The following is a 13,159-nucleotide window of genomic DNA, read 5'->3' on the forward strand; positions in this document are numbered from 1 at the left end:
CCCCCCCCCCCCCCCCCCCCGGGGGGGGGACCCCAGCCGGCCCAGGGGCCGAATCGCCCCGCGGGCGCGGCTGGCCAGACCCCACTCTTTTCCCCGCCCAGCCCCTGCGCCTCGCCCCCAACTCCCCTACGTGCACCCATTTTACAGGCCGGGTCGCCAGAGGTGCCGCGCGCAGCCTTTCTGGTGGACCGACCCAGAGCGAAAACACCCAAAGAAGGAAAAAAAGCAAAAAAGTGCTACCTTGGCAACCACGGACGTTTAGTGGCCAGCTGGTGGGCTGAGAGGGGCGGGCGGCGCCGACCAGAACTCTTGCTGCTGAGCCCGCCCCTGGCTGGGGCTGGGCTGAGCTTGACCGGGACCATAAATCCATAACTCGATTTCCCTAAAGAAGGATCCAAAGCTGTGCTCGGCTGCTTCCTGCCCAAATCCAAATGGCTGCTCTGTTTCCAAACCTGAAAGACAGATCACAAACCAAGCACTTAAACAAGGAAAAGAGTGCTCTCTTCCCAGTGAGGGGGATGATGTGGCAAGGCTTTTGGGCCACAGGGTGGGAGTGACAAGTAATCCACAATTTACCTGGTGTTCTCCCAGTGCCTTTCTCTGTAGTTCCTCTGCTTCATACCCACTCTGGGCTCGGCCAGCCCACTCTAGGTGCTTTGACTGAGTGTCATGGCAGCAAGAGAACCCTGTAAGAGACATGCATAGTTAAGCACACAAATATTACAAATGTATTTGCCTAGATGGCTTTGGGAAGAAGTAAGACTCAAATAAAGATAGGGTCATGCATGGGTGAAATTTTCAGCAGTGTGTTTTGGAAATGCATTTTCTCAAGCCCAAGATCACAGAAAATAAACACTCATTCAATTTATTACTTGAAATCAAATACTTATAGATCTACAAAAATAGGCATCTCTCCTTTGAAGGCCTTAGAGCTATACAACATAATGATTTTTTTAAAGAAAAAAAAGAAGGCTTGGAGGCATGAAATAATTAAACCCATTTTCCATAGTATCAGAACTCACTCAGTTGATAAACTGATAGAGTTTCTATGATTTAGGCATAATTTTATAGTACCACAATATTTCATTTCATAGGCCACCTTTTAAATACACATTATAAATGCATTGCTGGGCCGCTGTTGTGAACACCTCTACAAAGAAACCATTGAGACTGTCTTCATAAAAAATTAGTTTTAAGAAGGAAAAAAACAATAAAACTCATTTGCAAAGTGACAGTAATTTTGGCATTCAGAGACAGAATCTTTGTGATTCTTTGATGATCAATATGGCTCTTACTGGAAAAGCTTTGTCTTAAGACCCTGCGGTAGATATTCTGATAATAGGAGTTTATTGTTCACTAAATAAAATGGACAAGTGCAACGTCACTACCCAAGACATGTTGTAGCTCCATTAGAAAGTTCTCAATTTGCTTTCCCTTTACACTCAAATACATGGAAGTACATCCATGTGAGTAGAACAAGAAGGGTATGTGAAAACATGGCAATAGGCATTATGATTTCTCAAATTATGTAAGTGCAAATAGCTCTTCATCAAGGAGTAATTATATAACAAAATCTCTCCCACTACCACAACTCATCTCCAACTGACCTGGTTACAATATGAGGGACTTAGGTTGTGCATGCTCTTATTATGATTTTTTAAAAATATAACACTTCTCCAGGCACACCAGCTCATCATTTTCCTGACATGTTACTTACAAATGAGAAACCAACATGAATTCTAGGTTTTATGAACAGATGTTTAGTATATGATGCCTGATGCTTAAAATAACTCGAAAGAAAAACAGCATTGCTCAATTACTAACCGATTTTACGTTATTTTCAGATAACTCTTAAGTACACCATTTACAAAAGACACATGCCAATTAAACAAATTAATAAGCATTCTTTTCTATTACCTAATATAGTTATAAAGTGAAGCTTTCCTCTGGTGCTACCAAAAAAAAAAAAAATCAAGAAAGCTGACAGGTCCTCTTCAGCTTGAACTCCTAGAAACAAAAGCCCTTAGGGAAAGTAATGCAATAGTCTATGAGCAAAGTGTACATTTGCTTCTGAACTCTTTCATTTAAATCTCAACTAGCATTGAAAGGAAAACAAGAAACACATTACATAGATTTTGATTTAGTAAATGAACATTTTTAATCCAAAAGGATGGCCAAGGCACACAACGTACATACATACATACACACACACACACACGCACACACACACACACAGGCACAGCAATACACTGGCCATCAGAATCAAGCATAAATACCTACACAGCTTTTCAATGCTTTCCAAGTAGTCTCCTTTAGTTTTGCTTCCTCACAATTAAAATAAAACCACACACACACACATTCTCTCTCTCTCTCTCTCGCACACACACACACACACACACACACACTCACCTACACACTCACATTCTAAACAAAAAAAGTTTCTATGATTTAGGCATAATTTTATAGTACCACAATATTTCATTTCATAGGCCACCTTTTAAATACACATTATAAATGCATTGCTGGGCCGCTGTTGTGAACACCTCTACAAAGAAACCATTGAGACTGTCTTCATAAAAAATTAGTTTTAAGAAGGAAAAAAACAATAAAACTCATTTGCAAAGTGACAGTAATTTTGGCATTCAGAGACAGAATCTTTGTGATTCTTTGATGATCAATATGGCTCTTACTGGAAAAGCTTTGTCTTAAGACCCTGCGGTAGATATTCTGATAATAGGAGTTTATTGTTCACTAAATAAAATGGACAAGTGCAACGTCACTACCCAAGACATGTTGTAGCTCCATTAGAAAGTTCTCAATTTGCTTTCCCTTTACACTCAAATACATGGAAGTACATCCATGTGAGTAGAACAAGAAGGGTATGTGAAAACATGGCAATAGGCATTATGATTTCTCAAATTATGTAAGTGCAAATAGCTCTTCATCAAGGAGTAATTATATAACAAAATCTCTCCCACTACCACAACTCATCTCCAACTGACCTGGTTACAATATGAGGGACTTAGGTTGTGCATGCTCTTATTATGATTTTTTAAAAATATAACACTTCTCCAGGCACACCAGCTCATCATTTTCCTGACATGTTACTTACAAATGAGAAACCAACATGAATTCTAGGTTTTATGAACAGATGTTTAGTATATGATGCCTGATGCTTAAAATAACTCGAAAGAAAAACAGCATTGCTCAATTACTAACCGATTTTACGTTATTTTCAGATAACTCTTAAGTACACCATTTACAAAAGACACATGCCAATTAAACAAATTAATAAGCATTCTTTTCTATTACCTAATATAGTTATAAAGTGAAGCTTTCCTCTGGTGCTACCAAAAAAAAAAAAAAATCAAGAAAGCTGACAGGTCCTCTTCAGCTTGAACTCCTAGAAACAAAAGCCCTTAGGGAAAGTAATGCAATAGTCTATGAGCAAAGTGTACATTTGCTTCTGAACTCTTTCATTTAAATCTCAACTAGCATTGAAAGGAAAACAAGAAACACATTACATAGATTTTGATTTAGTAAATGAACATTTTTAATCCAAAAGGATGGCCAAGGCACACAACGTACATACATACATACACACACACACACACGCACACACACACACACAGGCACAGCAATACACTGGCCATCAGAATCAAGCATAAATACCTACACAGCTTTTCAATGCTTTCCAAGTAGTCTCCTTTAGTTTTGCTTCCTCACAATTAAAATAAAACCACACACACACACATTCTCTCTCTCTCTCTCTCGCACACACACACACACACACACACACACTGACCTACAGACTCACATGCTTAAAAAAAAAAAACTAAAACAACGCAGCTGATATGCTTTTTTCTACCCAAGTAGCAGTGCCAGCCCCTTCCCTACCTACCCAAATGTTCCACCAGCTTCAGCACCTGGACGAGTGGACAGCTCAGCCCGGGCTGACCGCCCGCAGCACTCGCAGCAGAACTGACGCTCTGAGCTCTAACCAAAGCTCTCTCGTGCTTCAGCGGGGCAGCCTGACTTACGAGAACACCATTTCCTACGAGACCACTGCCGCTGGGTGCATATTCAATTCAAACCTCTTTAAGCTGTCGGATTTCCCCCACCCATTCACCCTCCCCCCTTCTCCACCCTCCACACAAAAACAGAAAAGGGAAAAAGCCCAATACCATCAGGGCGTTTGTTGATCAACTTACACTTTGCTTTTGAATATTTAGATACTGCTAGCGGAGCAATATCAGCGGAGGCTTAGGTCCGCATTAAGTACCTTTGTTCATCGACTCCTGCAAGCCATGTTTATTAGAATCTACATTTCTCTCGCGCCCGAATAACTAGAGGTGTGTTTTGCGGTCAGGGGGCTTTCAACACCTTTTGATCTCTCAAGGCCACCGCGACCGACTGTCGGTCCCCGCTACTTTCCTACCTTATTACCCACACTCCAACACCCATCCCAGTTAAACGCTTAGTAATTTGCAACCAAATATACATAAAGAAACACGACAAAGCAATCGGTTTGAGGAAATAAGCCAATTAAGCTAAAGCAGAAATGCTTCTCTCTCGCTCTCTTCCTCTCTCCCCTATCCCTCCCTCCCTCTCTTCCTCTCTCTCTCTCCCCCCTTGACTCCCTCCCTCTCCCTCTCTCCTTCCCTCTCAAGTAGAAAGGGGGAAACACCAAGGAGAGGGAAAAAATCGGGAGGAGGGTGATAGTCGACTCTTACAATCAATGGAAAAACACTATACACATCTTTACGGAATAATACTCTCGTTCTCAGACAAAAAGAAACACATTTATGGATGTAAACATAGTCTCCCTCTCCCACACATCCTACATCCTTTACGTTTACTGAGATTTGTCTTGCGGTATAGCAAAGTAACTGTCACAAATCCATCTCAATTGAAGTGCTTACCCTCTAAATCCAGGTTTCAAGCAGGACTCCAACTGTGTGTAGAAGCCAGCCTCTGATGTGCGACGAGGCAGGCTCTGGGCAGTGGGAGCTGCTTCCCTCCGAGTGCTGGGTTACAGTGTTAACAAGCCCTGGGAAAGGACCTCGGCGCCTCGCGCTGGCTGTGCCCCAGTGCCTTCGCGTGGTGGCGGCTTGCTCACGCTTCCGAGGAGTCCCAGGCGATAGCCTTCAGCTGATGCGAGCTTCCAGAAAGGAGTGGGGAAGGGGGGAAAAATCATCTAATGCAATCAAATCGATCTGATCTACACCATCTGTCGCCTGCCACTATACACAAACGTTAAAACAGGAAAACGGAAAACACTGACAGCCCGAGAGGGTTGGTCTGCAAAGAGTTCATTTTTAGCAGAGCATAATTGGGTATGGTCGGCGTACAGTTACAAAAGCTGCTGTTAACCATCCAGTAGTGGATCCCAAACATGCTAATGGTGGATTAATTGAGGAAGATCTGACGTGCAAGCTTCATAGTCTCTTATTCATGACTTCCCAATGGGAAAGGACCAATGCCTTGTGGGACTATGGTAACATACAGTCAAAAAGCTGCTAAGAAAATGGCTGTGTGTTCACAGCACCTCTCTCTGATAACAAACATATGTCGACTAAAACGGTTTAGTAGAATGGGAGGGGGGTGTTGGGGAATAAAAATTTCTTTTCCTGTGTAAGCAATTCACATCTTCTTTCCTTAAAGAAAAGCAAAAATAGATACCATATATTTACCATGGTGGGGGGAGAATGTTTTGAAAGGCTTTTTATCAAGATAAAACTCTGCCATATAAAAGAAAACACTCCTGTGCATCAATTCTAAAAAAAAAAATCTATTATCATTTTTTCCTTACTGTGATCAAAGTAGATCCATAGCATGTGCTGTATATGAAAACTCAGTCCAGTTAATCCCACCAGGATTGACTCAAGGTTGTTTAATGCTAGGTGCCCTTTTGACTTTTTGAAATCATGATGCCTTTTGGGCAAAGTATTTTGTATCATTTAAAATGAACATAATGAACATTACGTGTGATTGCAGAGAAGCGATAAAGAGGGTTTTGTTTTTTGTTTGTTTTAATTTTACAATTACTCCCTCCAGTGAAAACCCCTTTTGGTGTTTTTGCAGTCTTTCCTGATCAGGTGATGTGGGAAATATAAGGATGGTGGAGGGAGTGGATATACTGAGAGGAAGTCGCATGCAGATTGTCACTAGCCAGTACATTTTATGTTATCTGTAAGAGAAAAATATATGACGATAAAAGAGAATCCTTACTAATTGTTGATCTTACTAATTGTTGATCATGACATTTAACTATAAACCAGCTTTCCACATTAATGCTTTATATGTAGAATAAAACATTGCAAACAGGGTGACTATCCCTCATCCACTTGTAATTATAAGATTTTTCAAAAGGATTTTGAAAAGAGAATTTATCTAGCTATCTGGCATTCTTTTATTATCTATATCTAAAGATTCCACCTTTCCTCTGATTTCATCCTCCATTTTCACACTAAAAAATGCATACATTTTTATTCTGCTGCTTTTTTTGGATACCATACATTACATAAATTACATAATAAACAATTAGTGTTGAGGATCATTCTTGAGATAACTGAATATGTCTCCTGAAACTTTGATAATCTCTTTAAGAAAAAAAAATCCCTAAGTTATGAATTAGATTAGTCTAAAAATACAGCTTGAAGACAAATCAAACAATTTACCTGATCTTTTGTTTCAATATACATTAATTAAGCACTCTTTCTAACCTACACAACATTCCAGGGTCAGAGTCAGAAATCCAAGTCTAATAGCTCAGCAGTCTTTGTTGTCATTCGTGTCAAGCTATTGCCCCCTGCAGGTCAGGCTGAAAGTGCAGGCAGAATTTGGCCAAGTCCTCAGGAAATTTATGGTAATCACGTTATTCAGTCTCTCAATATTAAAGTACCATCAACTTTTTAACTTAAAGTTTGTTTTCGTTAGGATTTGAACTGTTTATTTAGAGATAGCTAGTAAATTCAGGGGGGAAGAGCTTTAAAGATGGGTGATTTTGATTTTTCTTCTGAGAACTTATGGTGAATGGAACAGACCCTCTACTTTGTTGTGACTGACACACGAAGCAGCTTGATATATTCAATATAATTCTCTCCATCTTTCCTTATCTGTTCCCCACACGATCCAGCAGAATTCAAAAACAAATGCAAGAGAATTAGAATTATGATTTCTCAGTAATAAAGATGTAGTCCTGGGCAATTTACTACTTGATGTCAGTGTGCACTTGGTAGACTCAATGAAGCACATTCAAATCAAACTCTTTCAGATTCTTCCTACTGCTGATATGACGGGGACAATTACGCTGTTTTTCTTGATTATAAAATGAAACATAATTTCAACCTCCACACTCCTGCTAAACAATCATCCTTTCCGAAAATCAACTTTCCCAAATAAGGCACCTTGCCAAGATGAAATAAATTTATAATTGACAGAATAGAAATTAAATTGCATCAACTTTTCCACAGCATTAGAATGTGGAGCAGGCTTATGGGAATGGTTTGAGAAGGTTTATGGGAAGAACCTTCCACATTTTGGAAGTCAATAATGGGGCTCTTCACACTGACTTGTGAAAAAACCTTCAGTGGTATTTCCCTGTTATTTAAGTATGCATCTCATTGAGCAACAGGATCTCATTATGCAAAATATCATCAATTCTCAAGCCAAATTAGCAATTGATAAAAATTTTATCCAGTCTTATGTTAGAAGTATTATTTCGACATTGTGTGGAAGTAGCTAGAAACATGAACTGCATTTTGGGACTATGAAGCCATTCTGAAATGTTCCAAAAGACTTAAATAAAGGTTAGTAGGGGGACTCAAGATATTTTTGGAGGCTTTTAGACTCTAACCTTTGATGTCTTTTCCAGATCCTTCCAAATGGACACATGGGCTAGAAAATGGGGATAAACAGTGTCACATTTTAAACAACACTAAATACTAAACAAACTCAAAACATGCAAGTACAAAACTTGAATGCCTATTCCTGTTTTATCACATTTGTACAGCATGTTGTTAAATTTCAAGAGGACACTATGTCTATAAATTAAGATCTCCACCCCACAGTTCATTTACACTCCTGCTCAAAGCACAGAGGATCTTTGGACTAGACTGTTGGACTATTGATTACACAAGCATGTCTAGCCAGAATAGGGACTGGTTGTCTACAGATGACATCTCCAGTTGTCTTCGAGTGGGCATTTTTTAAAAAAGATTCATTTCTTCTTCGAAATCATGTATCACATACATGATATGATTAGATATGATTGAGTATACACAAACATATTGCTACTGAGCCAGAAAACTTCAACTGTTTTGATTCAAATGCCTGTAAATACCTATCAATAGATAGAATTGCTTTTAATTAGCATCCAGAGAAGAGTGTCATTTGACCTGGGCACCTAAATAAAGGGAAACGTTGTTCTTAAACTCTCATACACCACGCAGCAGATTGCCTGCAAGTCGCCTGAAAAAACATAATCCTACTCCTCTTACTATCACCACTATTGTTCTGTTTCTAAAGGATCCGAAATAGGGTTCTGGAAACCTCATAATACTGCTATTGCTAGAATCTTGGGTTATTAAACATTCTCATCCTCAGAAGCGAAAGACCATCCAATCCTATTCATATGCACCCTATGACTCAACTCAGTTTCCACTTGGCGGGCTGTGTGTGTGTGTGTGTGTGTGTGTGTGTTCATCTGAAAGCGCTTATGTTTCCAGAGGTTTTCAAATGCAAATAGGGTGGGAGTGGTGGTGGCGGTGATGGAGCGCAGTGTGTGGGTGTAGGGGGATTTGGGGAGAGGGCGTCGCAGGCATTAACTACACAAATTCAAGGCCATTACTACCACTGCAGATCAAAACAACTTAGGTTTGAACACCCCCCCCCTTAGAAAGATAAAATGCCTTCCTCATCTAAACCGAGGCAAACTAAAGGCAGGTCTCAGCGCTCGCGCGTTTTGAGAGGGGTCCCGAAGATAGCGGAAGCCAGTTCTCGCTGACCGCCTAGGGACCAAACTCTCGTTTGGCGAAGCGGAGAGCTCATGTTTTCAGGCCCAGCGCGCCATCCCTGGGAAGGCCAGCAGTCCTGGGCCCAGGGCAGGGCCCCGCTGCAGCCACACCGACCGGTTTCAGCAGCTCGCCAAGCTCCGGCTGGGACCCGGGCCTCCTCTGGGAGGGTGAGGGAGCGAACACTCAAGCTCCACCCTGGATCACAGACCGTGGAAAGGAAGCGATAGCAAAGGTGTGGCGCCCAGGACAGCAGTAGGCAGACCACTGCCTCTCCTAGCTGAGTGGGCCTGCGCTTTGCGGTCCCAGAAGCGCAAGGCGCGGTCGGCGCGGAGCGCGGGCGTGGGGAGTCAGCCTCTCTCCGCATCCCCTGCCGCGCGCTCTCTCCGGGCCTCCAGGGTCGGGGCCAGCGACTTCGGCTAGCCTCCCAATGCCCTCGCGAGGAAGGCTGCCTGACGGAGCCGAAGGCAACCTAAGCTGGAGGCCGGAGCGACACGGCGCCGCGGGATCGGGAGCGGGGTAAGGTGGAAGCTCGGACCCTGTTCAGGAAAATGCCTGACTCCTCCAAGATTTGTCAAGTCTAAAGCAGTTATGGGAAGGCTCTGCGGGCTATCGGGAACCCCACAGTGTGGCTCACCCTTGGTTTCTCTCAAGCCCTTGCCTTCCAGCCCTGGTCCTCCCCTCTCCAGACTCCCCGCCCTGCGCGAGTCCCGGGGCACTCGGGCTAAGCGCGCCGAGCCTAGAGAAGAAGCCCCCGGCTGGCCGGACGCGGCGGCCGCGCCCGCCCGCTCCGTTCCCTCCGCCCCGCGGGCGCCGCCCCGCCCGGCCCGGCAGGACCCTCCCGCGCCCCAAGCGCTGGGGCATCTTAAAAGAAACCGAAAACAAAACAAAAACAAACAAAACGCCAAAACCCACTCTCACCTCCTCTACTGCTCAAAGGTAAGTGTGAGTTCAGTCTTTCCCACGGCCCTCTCTGACCCTCTTCTAGTCCTCCGGGCTGAGGTTTAGGGGAGCCCAAAGGGGCGGTCCAGAAACAGATATCGCCATTGCCTTTGAAAACACGTTTTGCAAGCATCAAGATCAGACAGACACAGACCACACATACACACACACACACACACACACACACACATCCCACTCAGCCAAACCCACACTTACCGTCTGGAAGAGGACTACTGATGTGCATGTTTCTAGAAGCGTGTCATTAGTCGCTGGAGGAAATGTTTACTAGTAGTGCAGGTTGTAGGCAACATCAATAATCATTCTGCAAACTGGGGGAGGGGAGAGGATAGGAAAAAAGATTCCCCTTGGTGTAACTCTCTCTGCCATAACCTGGGTTCTCGCCTTGGCTTGGGCAGAAAAGTTTCCATCCTCATACTGAGAAGGACAGAGAAATTCATCTATTTCTACAATGGATTTCCTGTGCCCTAGCCCCTCACCAGGGAACTGAGGATAGGATTGTTTTGTTTATCCAGACAATTCATGACTTCGTTTTGTATGGCGTTTTGAAATTAGTTTAACCTTGAAATAGGCTCTATGCTTTGAGTGGCAGGTTTTTCTGTTCTTAGGAAAAGGTTGTTAGAAATTACAATGTCTCTATTCAGGTAACCTTGAGCTAGAGATGGGCATAGTCGCTTATTATTGCAACTTTCAGAGAAGCCTGTTGCCTCTGGATGTTTACTGGCTTTGGAGAAGGATAGCTACATTTTTTTTCCCCACCTAAGTTTAGGCCAACAGTAAGTAGGGATAGATCCAGTAAGGAATCAATAACATTGCTTCTATTTTACACACTTTTCGGAGAGAGGACATTCAAGAATTTTGATTCTCCTTGAAATTAGTTTATGGTAGGCAAGATCTAGGACTGAATCTTTGAAAATGGCATCTGTTTTCTTATTTGGTATATTCTGGTGGATGACAGAGTCTTTGACCTGCTAAGAAGGAAAGGAATGAGACTGATACGAACAGAGATCTGGTATGTTTCCATGATATCTATCAGTTCAGGAGATTTGAGTAGGTCCTAGACAGTTATCACTTCTCTGGAAGGTGAAATAATTATAATAATGAAAACCAACATCTTTTGAGTGCTTACTCATTGACGAGTGTAATGTGGAGGGCTTTACCTACATTATCTCATTTAGTTCCCACTGTAGTCCTGTGGATTAGGTCCTGTTTCACAGAGAAAGAAAGTAGGGCTTCGGAAGGTTTATTTACTTGGCCAAAGTTACAATTGGAAAGCAGAACAAGGGTCCAAAAGCAGGCAATGGCAAAGACATCCTGAGGACTTGAGTTTATTGTTTTGAATATGACTGGTAATAAATTAAACTGGCATTTTAGGTCTGTCATGGAAAAAAGAAGTTCTTATTATTGCTTTTTAAATTTATTTATTTATTTTGTCAGGAAAGCATTTGATGTAAGGGAAATACTTTCTCTGTAAAATACATGTTACCAGTTACCTAACCCCATTTCACAGATGAGCAAGCAGAGAACGAAACAGCTTAGCTACCATAGTAAAGTGCATAGCCAGGCCTTAAAACTTGATTTTCTGATTCCAGCACCTCTATCCATTCTACATAACCACAACATCAAAACACTAGAAGGCTCCTTGATTTTTTCAAAATGCCCACCAGTAGATCATTAACAGCTCGATGCCCATATTTCTCACTGAGGAAGCTTTCTTTCACCTTAATTGTGAATACCTTTTTACACCGAAAAGATGCAAACGTAGAAATGGCACGATTCTCCACGGTGAATTAAATGACATAAAAATGGCAAAAGATTAAGTTAACTACATCAGCTTTGCTTGAAAAGCAGTTAAAGAGATATCTGAAAGGCCTAACTCAATACAATTTTAGTCTTTTCTCCCCTCCCCGAAACTCTTCCTACCCTATTCCAAGAAAGTCATTTGTTCTACATTACATTTCTGCTAGCTTTTGTTCACATAGAAGTTTAACAAGGTTTTGTTGCTTTCCATCTTCATTCATACATTTTTTTCCTCTGCAGCTGTGAATGGTTACAGTACAAATGTCAAAACAAACCTCTGGAGTGACCACTTTAGTGGAAAAAAACATACACTATTAATTGGCCAAAATTTTTGACTGGCATACACATTATGATGCACTGACGTGTCTTGTGAAAACTGATGTATCATGTACTGTAAAGTTAGCTCAGTTTCCGGAGGTGCTTCATAAAATGATCTTCGGGTTCCTCCATTTTCAGCAGGGCTCAAAGTATCAGAGAAAACCAGATGAACTGCCTTAAGTCACTGATTGGACTGTAGCCCATATGTCTCAGCTTTCTGAGTCATTTGTGTGCAAATTATTTGGCCACATGGCCTCCTGTCATGTCAGGGATCTGTGATTTTTCCAGAGGTTTAATTTAGTTGAATATGATTGTTAATGTCAAGTTGGGAATTTTCTCCCTCCCACCTCTCATTAAAACCCTTAATATCAGTATCAGTTTGAAACTATTATGTTATATAATAAGGCTTGCTTGTCTGCGTGAATTTAAAACATAAATGCTTTCACAGATTTTTAGACCTGTAGGGCTTTAGGAAATGATCTGGTCTAACCCTTCTGTTTTGCTGATGAGTAAATTGATGTCTTGAGGAAGTAATATAGAATTCTCAAGGTTACCCATCTAGTCAGGAAGAGAATGAAAACTGGAACCCAGATAAAAAACTGCTGTAAGGCCAGCGCATTCCCACAGCATCATGTCCTTTCTCCTTTGATTGTCAGAAATTCACTCATTCATTCAACTACTAGTTATTGCCATGAACTTGGCAACTGTCCTAAGCATTAGGAATTCAGCAGAGGGAAAAATAAAACAATCCTGAAAAAGGCCTTCATTTGTTGAAACTTATATTCTAGTGGCGGAACACGACAAAATCGAATGCCAATCTTAACAGTGACTATAAGGGCATTTTAAAAACACATTTTTCTTTTAAAAAAAACAGCAAAAAAGGTCTGATGTATTATAGTATGTCAGACAGAAAGGAATTTACTGATATTCTCTCATGTTTCCTGTTAGAGAAGTTTGGGGAACTCTAGTGTCTTATAATGAAATTACTGACTGGAAATTAGTAATGGGCACAGCAGACCTTGCCCAGTAAGTAGAGCCCTCTCAGATGATCTGTTCACAGATCAACA

The 13,159-nt window shown here is 41.8% G+C and overlaps 2 long non-coding RNA genes across 2 annotated transcripts in view; one reads left to right on the plus strand and one right to left on the minus strand.

Moving 5' to 3' along the window:
* Positions 1-399: 399 nt before the first annotated feature.
* LOC102480853 (uncharacterized) lies at positions 400-5,108 on the minus strand. The gene is made up of 3 exons (XR_337479.1): positions 4,923-5,108; positions 577-686; positions 400-452 (listed from the first exon to the last, which is right to left on the minus strand). It is a non-coding gene; the product is annotated as an uncharacterized LOC102480853 (long non-coding RNA).
* Positions 5,109-9,853: 4,745 nt separating this feature from the next.
* Positions 9,854-13,159, plus strand: part of LOC102481157 (uncharacterized) — a 75,243-nt gene continuing 71,937 nt past the window's right edge. Inside the window, exon 1 of the long non-coding RNA XR_337480.3 lies at positions 9,854-9,953. This is a non-coding gene — a long non-coding RNA (uncharacterized LOC102481157). The remainder of the gene's footprint in view (positions 9,954-13,159) is intronic.

Source organism: Tupaia chinensis, unplaced genomic scaffold (assembly GCF_000334495.1).
Source record: "Tupaia chinensis unplaced genomic scaffold, TupChi_1.0 Scaffold146687_1, whole genome shotgun sequence".
Classification (NCBI taxonomy): domain Eukaryota; kingdom Metazoa; phylum Chordata; class Mammalia; order Scandentia; family Tupaiidae; genus Tupaia; species Tupaia belangeri.